The 15771-nt window shown below is 52.5% G+C and overlaps 1 protein-coding gene across 3 annotated transcripts in view; it reads left to right on the forward strand.

Moving 5' to 3' along the window:
- The window catches only part of LOC135918618 (uncharacterized), a 440383-nt gene that overhangs the window by 426 nt on the left and 424186 nt on the right, over positions 1-15771 (forward strand). The window lies entirely within an intron of this gene.

Here is a 15771-nt window from a genome sequence, read left to right on the forward strand (position 1 = left end):
CCTGTGTGTGTCGCCTCTTCCTTTCATCCTCGTATTTTCGCGCGCTACAAGCCTCACGTTTACATAACAGTCCAACTGTTCACCCAACCCAGAAGCTTCAAAGCTTTCGGGGCTCGGGACTCTAAACGAGCTCTTCCCAGATGCTGTGACCGCCACAGTCGACGTGTGATGCAATGAGCCGCTGTGCACAGTTACAGTTGACTGTAATGCACACACATGCCCTGAGATGCTGACAACGCCTTGAATACTTGCGGCAGTTTGGTCTTGTTGCCGACCCTTCCCAGTAGAGGGTGACTTAACTTGCTTTTGGCGAGCACGACACTGACGCCATCTTGATGGCAAAATTCAGCCAAGTAGTCGGTAGGCAATGCTGCTTATATCTAGAGCTGTCACACTACGCGCACACGCAAGTTGGCATGGGCCATAAGAATAGTCGCAGTCGCGGTGTAGTCGTGGTGTAGCCGCGGCAATTTTTGCACCGCCGGCAAATCCCGATCGTACAGGAGTACGCTATGTTTTCTTACTTCATTTGTGCTAAAAATATGATCTTAGGCAATTTAAGCATTTCGTATATGTTGTGAATACGAAAACACTGTAGCCTAATTGAACGCCGCTGCGTGGTCCTTCAAGTTATCAACTCCTCGCGGGTAAGAGAGCGCATTGGGACGCTTGGCAAAAGCCTCCTAGATTGCCCAAGGCCGTCGCACTTAGATTGGTGACGTCATGCTACCTTGCCCTAATGCCATGGAATCTAATGGAGACACTCCCGAGTAAACCGCGGTGATTTTGACACCACCGATTTCGTCACACCGGCTTGGCAAGGAAATTTCGGCTTGAGTATAGCATGATGCCTTTAAGCACAGTACACCGGCAGGCTATCTAGGAGGCCAGTGGTTGAGACACTCGGCTTCTGAGCGTCAGGTCCAAGGTGTAAAACTCACAACCGCCAATGTATTTCTTTTTTTTTTGAATTATAGCGCAATAATTTTTATAGCGATTACCGAGGCGAACGAAGAACGCAGGCGAGGGCTTGCGCGGATAAGACAGGCTTGCGAGAGCGAGGTGGCGAGACCTTCTCTCTTCACTGAACACCTGGCGTGGCAGCGGAGCAGCCACGCCAGGTGTTCACCTGCTCTGCTCCATCGAGGCGCGCACGTGACGTGGCGCCGCAGCCAATGGGAATTTAGGTGCTCTTTCGCCACCACAGACGCCGTCTTGTTTGCTCAATGGGCTCTTTGATGCTTTCACATCATTAATAGTTAAAGAAGGCTCCGAAGCTTTATTGTACGAGCTTCTTACTTTCCAGCCGCATTTGTACACATGCTCGCCGGTAGCTCCTCATGCTATGCTTTTGCGCGAAGTGGCCTGTCGTGTTCACAGTGACTGTGTTCACTTATGTGCAGCTGTCGCCTCTGGGTGCACGTTAAGCAGATCGAATGTTCATAAGAAATTTTGACTATGGTGCATGTCATGGTGGCAGAAAATAATCTATTCACGAGCCTCAGAGAGCACATGCACTCAAAAGGCTTCATAAGCAATCATCCTTGTTTAATTCAGTCGGTCACATTGTGAGGGTCACCAGCAAACAACTGAATAAATTTGTAGGGATTGCTAAGATAACACTTGCTTTATCTGAGCGTTGTTTGCGTGTCACGTTGCGCAGACCAGTCTACTTCCATGAAGCTATAAGTGAAGAAACGTTGGCATGCAGCCACTCCATAAGAAGACGCAAGGAACGTGTAGTGGCTTATGGCGTCACCAGCAGCGAATGCCCTGCAGGCGCCATAGGTTTCAGAAGCAAATGTATGCTCGCAGAGACTTCACTATGTATTTATTTGATGTACGAAGAGTATGGTGAGATAAACCGCTTTATTGTAAATATATGGTACGATAGCCAATCTGTAACCTCCATTGAGTGCGTCCCAGTTAGGCGACATCGCTAAATCTCCTTCTTGAGAAGGCTCTGAGGAATGTATGGTATTGTGCAATGATGGAGCAATGACCTGAACTATTTCCTCTTGCAGCACACTCGGCGCTCAATAGCATGGCCTGGGTGACATGCAGCGAATACAGAATTATGTTCACATGGGCACGTTACATTAGCCTAATGTCAAGGCAGCGTGCAAAAAGCTTTGCTGTAAACAATGAACAGTTCTTGCTAGCATTCTTGCAGATCCGTGGCAGTACCACCCTGAAAGAACGGCGCAAGATTACAGGGAAAGGAACCAACCCTGGCGCTAGCTATTACGCGGTTTTTTTTTAATTTGAAAGCATGCCCTTAGGCATAATACAAAAGATGTTAAAAATACACGAACAGATTCGACTCGTGCAAAATATGAAGGAGTGACCGATGATGTAGTCCATGAATCCAACGTTCAAGGTCGGGTGGGCGGCCAGGCCGAAGGCCTGTTGTCCGGAGGTAACAGAGACGGCTTAGATGAAGTCTTGGGCACGTCCATAATAGGTGTGTCACTATCACCTTTTGGATTTCTGTGTTGCAAAAAAGGCACAATGAGCCGTAAGGACCATGGTACTGTTGTGGCCAGAGAGCGGTCACAGACGGGGTGAGCGCGACCCCGAGATGTAGCCTCCTTAACGTAACCTCCTCTCGGCGGGTTAACCCACCAGGGAGGTCTGACCCACACGGAGGTATGAGAGCTCATGTGGTACGTCGGAGGTTTTCCTTTTAACGGATCAGTCGTCCACAGGCGTCTTCAGGAAAATGTGGAAGTGGGTATGTTGTAATCTGTGGGTGGGTTGCCATATCTGCTACAAGGAGACCCGGCGGGGCTGCTCGAGGCACCCACTGGACGCGTATGAGGATATTCCTAGTGGCAGCAAGACCGTGAATGCTATCTGAGAATAGAGTGGACCGAGATACCCTACGTATGTCGTGGATGGCTTGAGTAGAGTCTGTGTGAATGATGAGTTGAGAGAACCGAGCATCTTGAACAGTAGGTGGCAACGCGGCCAAGCCGCCTCGTATGGCAGCAAGCTCGGCAAGGTAGGCTGGTGGTGCAGGATCGGCAACATACGAGCACGTCTGGCCTACCTCCGGTATCAATGGACACACGAGAGCTGTGTGAATCATGGTGCCATTAACACTGGCATCAGTGTATGCTGCAAGAGTCGCATCGTCTTGATTGTCATCGGCGCAATGAAGGCGGTAAACGTGGGCATTCGCCTGACGAGGAACCGGGCTATACAGACGACCAAGAGGCTTATTGTCACCTAATTGTACCCTTTTCCACGGAGCTACATCGGGTCCCGTAGATGCTGGATTGTCTATTTCGTGTCCCATATACCGGGCCAGTGAAGCAGCCGAGCATAAATATGATGGTTTTAGGGAGCGCACGCATCGGCATTGGTGTACGAGCTCGTCAATAGTGTTGAGTTGGGACTCGGCCTGTAGGGTTGGCAACGGAGTGAGACGTGGTAGTCCCGTTATGGCCCGCATGGCTTCAGTATTAATGGCCTCAAGGCGAGCCCATTGTACCTTCGTGAGATGATGAAACTGGGCTCTGTACACGAGTCGCGGTTGCAATAGAGAACGGCCAAGAAGGCGAGCCATGTTGGTGCTCGCTCCGCCAGATTTCGTCGCAATCCGACGTATCAACTGTATCGTTTCTGCGGCCTGTTACTTTGCATTCTTGACCCATGGTCCCGCAGATCCGGAGGAACCCATTTCAAGGCCGAGTACACGGAGAGTTGAAGCTTCGTGTAATGGTTGCTGATCCAGAGTTAACTGAAGAAGCTGGAGTGCCGGTAGACGGCGCCCATACTTGTTCGCTACTGACATGTACGTCGTCTTGTCCTTGGAAATGTCAAGGCCTATCTGAGCACACCAGTAGTGCGTCATGTTTAGGGACCCTTGGAGCGCTTGTTCTTGGTGGCAGATTTCAGGATAAACTGACCAGACAGTGATGTCATCTGCGTACATTATGTACTGTGCATTATGCATCGTGGCTAGGTTCCAAGCTAGTGGAAGGAGAGCAATATTGAAAAGACTGGTGCACGCGCAGATCCTTGTGGGACACCCCGATGTGCGACGAACTGACCTGCTGCTTGCCCAGCAAGGCGAATGGAGCAGGTGCGAGCACACAGGAAGGCTTCGACGAATCTGCAGACACGGCTAGGGAACTGAAGCCAATGGAGACTTCCGACAATTGCTTCGTGACTCACATGGTCGTACGCTTTACGAATATCCATTGCCAGAATCATGCGAATTTTTCGGAAACGGCCTCCGATAAGAACCATAGAAGATAGGTACGCAAGGCCATCCTCTGCGTCTAGATGAGCACGGAACCCGATTTGGCCAGGATGATACCATTCGTACCGCTCGAGCCACCATGTAATACGTGTCGCGAGCATACGCTCCATCAGCTTGCCTAACATTGAGGTTAGTGCTATTGGGCGCATATGAGCGATATTATCTTGGGGTATTCCAAGTTTGGGAATAGGGACAATTTCTGCATGCCGCCAAGAACCTAGAATAACTCCTGTAGCCCAAGCTTCGTTTATGGCCCCCAACAGCACTTCGAGAACCTTGCCTTCCGTGTTTTTATAAAGTGCATACGGTATGCCATCTGGTCCTGGTGCCTTGCATGGCTTCGATAGGTCTATTGCCGCTAAAAGTTCACCATAGTGAAGACAGCTTGTATACCCTCGATGTCGGAGAGCGTAGGCGGCGTGCCTGCGTCCGCGGGAAGGCAGTTTTGAACAACGAAGGGTGGCGGTGATGTGTCCAAAGCCAGAAAAAAGGTGTGGGTGACAGTTTCTGCGAATACTGCTGGCGTCTGGCCCGATGCTAACAGGGCGCAGGCTGCGAGCTCTGGAAGGCACCGACCATGTTCTATTACTGGGAAGGTGCGCCAAATGGAGGCATTGGATGACGAAGGTCCAAGAGAAGAGCACCAGTCCATCCAGCGGCCACGTTCTAAGCGGTGTTCATGGCGGCGAGCTACTGCAGTAAGGCGTTGGGCCTCTAATCGAAGGGTATTTTCATGCAGGGTCACGTTCTGATGCAAGTTCTGCTTGGTGGTGCAACGCCCAGAGTCGCAGAAGTTGCAAATCAGGAGCGGTTCGTGATTCATCAACCCACCACGTACGTGTCGCCTCAACTAATGCCGCCTTAAGACAATAGGACGGGTCCAGCATGAAATTGGATGCATTGCTTTCTGATACCGCCCTGTGTCGACCCAGTCCACCACTCGACATAGTCGGCGAAGGCGGCTTGTTCCACCCGAATATAAGCCAAGGTGAATCGGACGATGGTCGCTGCCCCAGCAGTCGGGTTCAAATGACCACGAGATGGTTGTCCTTCCTAGCCACCAAGATAAGTCCGGTGAGTGTGGCGGCGCGCAAGGGTGGTCACGCCGACGAGTAGGCATTGACACATTATTAAGCAGGGTGAATTGGGCGTCCATAAATGTGTCCAGCATACATGTATCACGCGCACTGGAAATAGCACATCCCCATGTGGTGTGGGGCGCGTTAATATCTCCTGCTACCATAATGGGGCAACCAGGATGTTTCTGTCGTAGGTGCGCCAGCCAGCCGAGACACAACCGAGCCGCACGACCGCTGTAGGGGCGGGCATAGTACGAAACGATGATAACGTCCGTGCGTTGGAGACGAACCAATACGGCCACGACTTCTTGCAATAGAGTACACCGCCGTGAAAGATCAACGTGAGTCTGATGAAGAGTACATCTTACATACGCTGCAGCCTTTCCTGGAGGGACATCAGGCATACCACCTCTACGATCCAACATTGAAGGCGATGAATATGCCACAAACCCTGGAATGGGTGGCAGGCCGTTGGATTCTTGAAGCAGTAGAGCCCAAACACGCAGCTTCCCATATCTGAGACGCTGACGCAGTTCTCCGACCATCCCCGCGATGCCGCAACAGTTCCACTGTAACATGCCTTCTGGCACACTTGAAGACGTTGCAGCCATCATAGATTGGCCAGTAAAACCGAAGCGAGATGCTGGAGCTGCTGCGCAACGAAGCGCAGGAGTTCTTGGGGTGAAAGAGGTTTCGACACAGATGCCGGGTTAGCCATATGAGCAGGACTAGACGCCGACGGCGAATGCGATGGCCGCGCTCCGTCATGACGACGCCGGAGCACTGTACGGCGTTCCTAGAGACGTTGGATTTCCTTTTGAAGGTTGGCCAGGCGAGCGTCAATCTCGAACTCTTCGTCTGCCAAAGGAAGCGGCGTGTCTTCTATTGGTTGTGATGCCCATTGCGGTCGCGAAGTGGACGACCTAACAGCTGCGCTATAGGTACGAGTGGCAGCATCACTTGTCGCTGTACTTGCTATTGTCATCTGACTGGCGTCCTCTTCCAGCGAGGCCAGAAAGGCGTAACGGTTGTACACAGGGACTTGTTTGATTGATGGATCTCGAGTGGTCCTTGCTGGCTGTCGAGAATGGCGTTGTCGAGCCTTCTTAGTGGCCTTTAACTTCGTAGGACACGTTGTGGAAGTGATGTCATGATCGTTTGTTTGGCATAGGCCACATCTAAACGATGCTGATGGTTCAGGCTCCATGGTGTCGTCCTTGGGTGGGTAGGGGAAGGATGATTTCATGTGTCCCTGTCTAAAGGAAGAGTAGCAGTACACAACGGAAGGCTTGAACGGATGCGGGCGCATTACGCAGCCGTAATACAGGATACGTTCAGGTGGGGAATTAGGACCTTGAAGCGTGATTAGGCACGTACGACCGCTGCCTAGGTAGCGAGCAGCCACGACCTTGTGTATGGGGCACGATAGTTCCTGCAGGAGCCTCTCGGGTTCTTCGTCAAGGTCAACGCCAATAACCACGTAACGTGTTAAATCGGTACCACTGGCGAGGTACGCCTGGACTGGAAGGGCACACTCTTCCGAGACTTGTATTTGTTGCAGTTCTTCGAGTTTATAAAGTAGTGCCATAGCAGACACCCATACTGAGACCGTATTAGTGGGTTTGTGTAGAGAAAAACCTTGAAATCGGGAAGTCTCGAGGCAGGCGTCCAGGGCCGCTTGAATGATACGGTTATGCAGAGTGGACATGTCATATCTAGCAAGAGGGTTGATAAGCACTTTGTACCACGATGTCGTTGCCGACTCCGGAGACGTGCGTGTCGGTCGTGCGGGCAGGCCTTGTGATGAGCGAGGTCTTTTTGGGGGTGCTGGAGCTACATTTTCATGCGATGGAAGGCCAATAGCTTCCTTCGTTCTCTTGGCCGGGGTGTGCGCCACGACAGCAGGGCTTTTCTGCTCCATGTTGGTGGTATCCATACTCAGGGTACCGCCTTCGCACGTTGCACTTGTCCTCACGAAGGAGACGCTCCTGACTTGGATGGTAGTTGCATCGGTAACGTTCCGCTCTTTCAACGCAGCGGACAACAGCTTGGATGCTCCGCGCCGACGCGGCGAGTGCCGTGGGGGCACTCGCACTCGTGAAGCCGCGCAAGAAATCGAGTTGAACGGCACAGCAGGAGGGTGTAGATGACGACGGACCTTGTAGATAGGCGCCAGTAGTAATTACGAACCGCCAAAGCGGTCCATAAAAAAACAGAGTTCCAGTAGCGGGCAAAAAAAAACCAGCAAGTGGGGCGAAAATCCGGAGCTACGGAAAAATACGTCCGAGCAGAACGAGCGCTGGAAACGCCCCCGCTGCAAGCTTTAGCTAGCTTTTTTTCCGTTGTGAGTTACGCCTACCTGGTGGTTTATTCATGGAAAAGACATACGCATGAAGATCCGGCAAGGTGATAGAGCTGACGTGACATCTGTGGGTCATTAAGGCAGAGAACATGAAAGAACGACGAGCCGACAACGGTAGTCTTGAGCCAAATGTAACCTATGAGCTAATGGATAAGGACCCATTCCATAAACACAGTACGAACAAAAGCAGTAATAATCACAGGTAACTCTTGTGAACGACCGTGCTTGGCTTGGTGTGTTTACGTCTCTCTTGTTTCCCTAATTGTCATCAACCTACTCCACATGGTAGGTAACACTTCGCTTCACCACTGTTATGACCGCCAATCCTTTTACACACACACACTCACCCACACACACACACACACACACACACACACACACACATATATATATATATATATATATATATATATATTCACACGGGTACTTATTTATCTTTATCCAGCGACCACGTCTCACCACCTAACAAATGTTATCGCACAGCGCAGGACGCGCATGCATGTAACAGAAGTTTCTGGAATGATATCGATGGTTCCATCCGCTGTCTTTCCCCGCAACTTTTGTAATCTGCTTGCATGTGTGCGAGTCGCAAATAGTGTAGAACGTTGTGGAAGACACGCGGGTACCAGCGTTTCCTCTGGAACATTCGACGGCTGATCCATAGAAGCCGAGGCGTCAAGCAAGAACTTTTCGCCGGACTTATTCGTAACCCACCGAAGACTGTAGCTGAGTTTTCTGCAGAGGCATCGATGATCGAGAAAACTCTCGAGATGCGCACCCGGCAATATAAGCGCCAGGTGCTCACGCCGCCGTACGCCATCCAAGGGCTGGGTTCCGACGACCTTCAAGGGACCATCAGGGCCATTGTGCGCGAAGAACTGCGAAAGGTCCTGCCTTCGTCACAGCCTCAAGTGGCCTCGATCGCCGACATCGTGAAAGATGAGCTTCAGCGATCGCTTGGGGTTCCTGAGCTGCAACCTGAATTTCCGCAGCCCCGCCAGAAGCGATGACCTACGCCGCTGTCACACGCCGTCATGCCCCCCTGCGCGACCGCGCCAGGGCCCTATAACGCCGCAACTCCGTCGTCCGCCACCGCCGCCGCCAGCACGGCCACCCATCGCCCAGCGCACCTATGCGAGGAAGACGGACATTTGGCGTGCCCCCGGCCACCACCCGCTCTGCTACCACTGTGCCGAAGCCGTCCATGAGTACCGCCGATGCCCATAGCGCGACCTGCGGTTGCGAGGCTTCGCCGTCAACGCACAGAGCCCGAGGGAAGGTGAACGCCCTCGTGACATCGCCGACTACCTCATCGCTACTCAGTGGATCTCTCGACGAAAGTCCCGTTCACCGTCACCAGGCCGCTACCTGTCGCCGCAGCGCTGTCCTTACACTGGCCCAGCCCGGGGCCGGTCGGCGAGCCCATATCCGGAAAACTGAAAGCAGCAACCGATGGAGGTGCGGTCGCTTTTCATCGAACTGACGAAGATCCTCCGCCTCCGAGGAAGACGCCGAAGAAAGTACCTCGACGACATAACGACATGCCGCCGTCCCCACGAAGTGTGGAAGCAAAAATTGTGACGACGAAAGACGACCTGACGACGTCCCATACCAGCCACAGGTCAACGTGACACAGCCGTGATCCGACGCCAAGACCTAACTGTAAGGCAAGACAAAGAACCACCGACCTCGACGTGCTTCTAGGCGGCCACGCAGTCATCGCCTTAGTCCACACAGGTGCCGATTACTCCGTCATGAGTGGACACATCGCCGCCCAGTTGAAGAAGGTTAAGGCTACATGGGAGGGCCCTCAAATTCGCACCGCTGGAAGACACCTCATTACGCCGACTTGAATCCGCACGGCAACAATTACCGTTCATGACCGGACTTACCCTGCCACCTTCGTTATCCTCCAACAGTGTTCACGAGACACCATTCGCGGCATGGTCTTCCTGAACCAACACGGCGCAATCATCGACCTGAAGTCGAAGTCGATAACGCTGTCGGAAGATCGAGCCATACCGCCGGAGAGCTCTCGTAGTCACCATGCCTTAAGTGTGCTCGAAAGTCAAGTCAGCATCCCGCCCCGCTGCAGCATTGTCATTTCCGTCGGCACCAAAACACCTGCCGACGTGGAAAACATCATCGAGGGTGACCAGCGTCTAATGCTAGACCGTGAAATTTGAGTCGCAAGAGGGATCGCTCGACTGCACGAAGGAAAAACTAAAGTGTTGCTGACAAATTTCAGGCAGGAGTTCAAACACATCGACAAGGGCACTACGATCGCGTACATCGAGGAAATCCTGGAAACCAATAATGCATGTAAACCAATATATGCAATATATGTATGTATACATATGTATATGTGTATGTGTATATATGTATGTATGATGCATATGTGCTTGCATGTATGCTGTTGCCGAATATTCTGTAGAGGGGGCTGCGGGCCTCGTCAAGCTGCCTACTGGAGCAGCCTTTACTTGCAGCCTCCTCCATCAAGTAGATGGAAATAAAGCTATTCTATTCTCTCTTTCTCAATAATGCGATTGTTCTCTGCGGTTCTGCCGCATCTACCCCGACGACCATTGTTCCCGAACCAGACTTCGACGTAAATCGGAGTCTTCCCATGAGCAAGCACCAACAGCTCAGAAGTCTTCTCCGGCGATACATGGACTGCTTTTCGACGTCATCGAGGATTCGACAAACACCAGTTGCAAAGCATCGCATAATAACCGATGAGTGCGCTCAACCACTCCGCCAGAGCCCTTACCGAGTTTCGACGCGAAAACGTGAAGCTCTTAGGCAACAAGTTGGCAAAATGCTCCGCGGCGACATCATCCAGCCATCGAAAAGCCCGTAGGCATCTCCTGCTGTCCTGGTGAAAAAAGAAGGACGAAACTCTACGTTTCTGCATCGATTATCATCGACTGAACAAGATAACGAAGAAAGACGTATACTCACTTCCACAGTTAGACGACGCATTGGATCGGCTCTGCAACGCTAAATACGTCTCGTCGATGGACCTCAGGTCTGGCTACTAGCAAATAGAAGCCGACGAGAGAAATCGCGAAAAGACTGCCTTCATCACGCCAGACGGCCTCTACGAGTTCAATCTCATGCCATTCGGACTTCAGCAGGATTGAAGTAGCAGACCTGTCTTGTTTACTTGGATGACGTCGTCGTCTTCGCAGGAAATTTTGACGATCACCTTAGGCGCCTTGCGACAGTTCTAGAGGCCATCAAATCATCAGGGCTCACTCTGAAGCCAGAAAAGTGCCGCTTCGCTTACGATGAGCTTCTGTTCCTAGGCCACGGCTTCAGCAAATCCAGAGTACGCCCCGACCCGCAGAAAACAGCTGCCCTCGCAAAGTTCCCGCAGCCCATCGACAAGAAGGCAGTGCGAAGATTCCTTGGCATGTGTGCCTACTACAGGCGCTTATGTCAAGGGCTTTTCACGCATCGCTGAGCCGCTAACGCATCTAACCAAATCTGATGTCGAGTTCAAGTGGCAAACGCCACATGAAGACGCATTTCAAGAACTAAAACGACGCATGCAGTCACTGCCGGTACTTGCACATTTCGACGAAGACGCCGATACCGAAATTCACACTGACGCCAGTAGCTTAGGCCTCGGTGCCGTCCTAGTCCAGAAGGAAGACGGACATGAACTGGTGGTATCTTATGCTAGTGGTCGCTGTCAAAAGTGGAAGGCAATTATTGTACGACTGAAAAGGAATGCCTCGCCATCATTTGGGCTACAGCAAAATTCCGCCCTTACCTATATGGCAGGCCACTGAAAGTCGTCAGCGACCATCACGCGTTGTGTTGGCTAGCTAACTTAAAGGACACTTCAGGACGGCTGGTGAGGGGGAGCCTCAGACTGCAAGAATATGAAGTCACGGTAATCTACAAGTCCGGACGAAAACACTCAGACGCCGACTGCCTATCACGCGCCCCCATCGATCCCCCGCCGAAAGACGACGAGGATGACGACGCCTTCCTCGCAATAATAAGCGCCGAAGACTTAACTAAACAGCAACGAGCAGACACGTAGCTAAAAGGCCTCGTCGAGTATTTCGAAGGGAGCACCGACGTAGTACCTAGTGCATTTAAGCGCGGATTGTCTTAGTTCACATTACAGCGCGGATCGTCTTCGTTCATTCAGTTTTGGCAGTGGCAGTGGCGAGCGACGGACACGCGCTTCCGCGGCTTACACGATTTCTGCACTTTTCAGGACACATCGGCCGTCGAAAAGTTGATCCAACAACCATGCGCTGCGTTTACCATCTGCGATAACCGGCCACGCCCCCGCTCTCGGCAGTTTGGCAGTGGCAGTGGCGAGCGACGGACACGCGCTTGCACGGCTTACACGATTTCTGCACTTCTTTTAGGTCCGCTCCTGCTTTGGCCGTCTGGCTTTCATCCAGCTTTGTTCCTGGAATTTATTGCCATCTACGCGGGCTGAACAACTTGGTTCAAGCAGTTATATTTCTTCGACACCCAAGACACATCGGCCATCGCCAAGTTGATGCAACAACCATGCTCTGCTGTTACCATCTGCGATAACCGGCCACGCCCCCGCTCTCGGCAGTTTGGCAGTGGCAGTGGCGAGCGACGGACACGCGCTTGCACGGCTTACACGATTTCTGCACTTCTTTTAGGTCCGCTCCTGCTTTGGCCGTCTGGCTTTCATCCAGCTTTGTTCCTGGAATTTATTGCCATCTACGCGGGCTGAACAACTTGGTTCAAGCAGTTATATTTCTTCGACACCCAAGACACATCGGCCATCGCCAAGTTGATCCAACAACCATGCTCTGCTGTTACCATCTGCGATAACCGGCCACGCCCCCGCTCTCGGCAGTTTGCCAGTGGCAGTGGCGAGCGACGGACACGCGCTTGCACGGCTTACACGATTTCTGCACTTCTTTTAGGTCCGCTCCTGCTTTGGCCGTCTGGCTTTCATCCAGCTTTGTTCCTGGAATTTATTGCCATCTACGCGGGCTGAACAACTTGGTTCAAGCAGTTATATTTCTTCGACACCCAAGACACATCGGCCATCGCCAAGTTGATCCAACAAACATGCTCTGCTGTTACCATCTGCGATAACCGGCCACGCCCCCGCTCTCGGCAGTTTGGCAGTGGCAGTGGCGAGCGACGGACACGCGCTTGCACGGCTTACACGATTTCTGCACTTCTTTTAGGTCCGCTCCTGCTTTGGCCGTCTGGCTTTCATCCAGCTTTGTTCCTGGAATTTATTGCCATCTACGCGGGCTGAACAACTTGGTTCAAGCAGTTATATTTCTTCGACACCCAAGACACATCGGCCATCGCCAAGTTGATCCAACAACCATGCTCTGCTGTTACCATCTGCGATAACCGGCCACGCCCCCGCTCTCGGCAGTTTGGCAGTGGCAGTGGCGAGCGACGGACACGCGCTTGCACGGCTTACACGATTTCTGCACTTCTTTTAGGTCCGCTCCTGCTTTGGCCGTCTGGCTTTCATCCAGCTTTGTTCCTGGAATTTATTGCCATCTACGCGGGCTGAACAACTTGGTTCAAGCAGTTATATTTCTTCGACACCCAAGACACATCGGCCATCGCCAAGTTGATCCAACAACCATGCTCTGCTGTTACCATCTGCGATAACCGGCGACGCCCCCGCTCTCGGCAGTTTGGCAGTGGCAGTGGCGAGCGACGGACACGCGCTTGCACGGCTTACACGATTTCTGCACTTCTTTTAGGTCCGCTCCTGCTTTGACCGTCTGGCTTTCATCCAGCTTTGTTCCTGGAATTTATTGCCATCTACGCGGGCTGAACAACTTGGTTCAAGCGGTTATATTTCTTCGACACCCAAGACACATCGGCCATCGCCAAGTTGATCCAACAACCATGCTCTGCTGTTACCATCTGCGATAACCGGCCACGCCCCCGCTCTCGGCAGTGGCAGTGGCGAGCGACGGACACGCGCTTGCACGGCTTACACGATTTCTGCACTTCTTTTAGGTCCGCTCCTGCTTTGGCCGTCTGGCTTTCATCCAGCTTTGTTCCTGGAATTTATTGCCATCTACGCGGGCTGAACAACTTGGTTCAAGCAGTTATATTTCTTCGACACCCAAGACACATCGGCCATCGCCAAGTTGATCCAACAACCATGCTCTGCTGTTACCATCTGCGATAACCGGCCACGCCCCCGCTCTCGGCAGTTTGGCAGTGGCAGTGGCGAGCGACGGACACGCGCTTGCACGGCTTACACGATTTCTGCACTTCTTTTAGGTCCGCTCCTGCTTTGGCCGTCTGGCTTTCATCCAGCTTTGTTCCTGGAATTTATTGCCATCTACGCGGGCTGAACAACTTGGTTCAAGCAGTTATATTTCTTCGACACCCAAGACACATCGGCCATCGCCAAGTTGATCCAACAACCATGCTCTGCTGTTACCATCTGCGATAACCGGCCACGCCCCCGCTCTCGGCAGTTTGGCAGTGGCAGTGGCGAGCGACGGACACGCGCTTGCACGGCTTACACGATTTCTGCACTTCTTTTAGGTCCGCTCCTGCTTTGGCCGTCTGGCTTTCATCCAGCTTTGTTCCTGGAATTTATTGCCATCTACGCGGGCTGAACAACTTGGTTCAAGCAGTTATATTTCTTCGACACCCAAGACACATCGGCCATCGCCAAGTTGATCCAACAACCATGCTCTGCTGTTACCATCTGCGATAACCGGCCACGCCCCCGCTCTGCGTTGTTTGGCAGTGGCAGTGGCGAGCGACGGACACGCGCTTGCACGGCTTACACGATTTCTGCACTTCTTTTAGGTCCGCTCCTGCTTTGGCCGTCTGGCTTTCATCCAGCTTTGTTCCTGGAATTTATTGCCATCTACGCGGGCTGAACAACTTGGTTCAAGCAGTTATATTTCTTCGACACCCAAGACACATCGGCCATCGCCAAGTTGATCCAACAACCATGCTCTGCTGTTACCATCTGCGATAACCGGCCACGCCCCCGCTCTCGGCAGTTTGCCAGTGGCAGTGGCGAGCGACGGACACGCGCTTGCACGGCTTACACGATTTCTGCACTTCTTTTAGGTCCGCTCCTGCTTTGGCCGTCTGGCTTTCATCCAGCTTTGTTCCTGGAATTTATTGCCATCTACGCGGGCTGAACAACTTGGTTCAAGCAGTTATATTTCTTCGACACCCAAGACACATCGGCCATCGCCAAGTTGATCCAACAAACATGCTCTGCTGTTACCATCTGCGATAACCGGCCACGCCCCCGCTCTCGGCAGTTTGGCAGTGGCAGTGGCGAGCGACGGACACGCGCTTGCACGGCTTACACGATTTCTGCACTTCTTTTAGGTCCGCTCCTGCTTTGGCCGTCTGGCTTTCATCCAGCTTTGTTCCTGGAATTTATTGCCATCTACGCGGGCTGAACAACTTGGTTCAAGCAGTTATATTTCTTCGACACCCAAGACACATCGGCCATCGCCAAGTTGATCCAACAACCATGCTCTGCTGTTACCATCTGCGATAACCGGCCACGCCCCCGCTCTCGGCAGTTTGGCAGTGGCAGTGGCGAGCGACGGACACGCGCTTGCACGGCTTACACGATTTCTGCACTTTTTTCAGGTTGGTGCACTTTTCCTGTTAATTTTGCCCTGTGGGTCTATTCTGGCGCCACTGCCGCTGCCAAACCTGTCGCAATGTGGGTGATGTACAGGGTCGTTCATAATATGTGCGAACGCGGCGAAGCGTGGCCGCGCTCCGCGGCAACGTTACTAGACTAGCTTCAGTTGTAAAACTCCCGGCCCGCGCGCTTACAGCGGCTGTCGCCACTTCTGTGACAGCCGCCAGATGGCAGCGCCGTTCCATCGGGCTCCACTGTAGACGCCTCGTCACAGCCTTAAGCTCGTGCGCACGGGCAATTTCCGCGTGTTTCACGCTCGCTGTCGTTCTCCCTTGTCCGAATTAGTAGTAGTAGTAGTATAAAAGTTTATTTTAAAAAAAATCACATTCAGGTCCAGTGGGTGGGTCCCTCAGTCCAGGGCCTCACTGGCGATCGCGGC

This window comes from Dermacentor albipictus, chromosome 6 (assembly GCF_038994185.2).
Source record: "Dermacentor albipictus isolate Rhodes 1998 colony chromosome 6, USDA_Dalb.pri_finalv2, whole genome shotgun sequence".
In the NCBI taxonomy this organism is placed as follows: Eukaryota; Metazoa; Arthropoda; class Arachnida; order Ixodida; family Ixodidae; genus Dermacentor; species Dermacentor albipictus.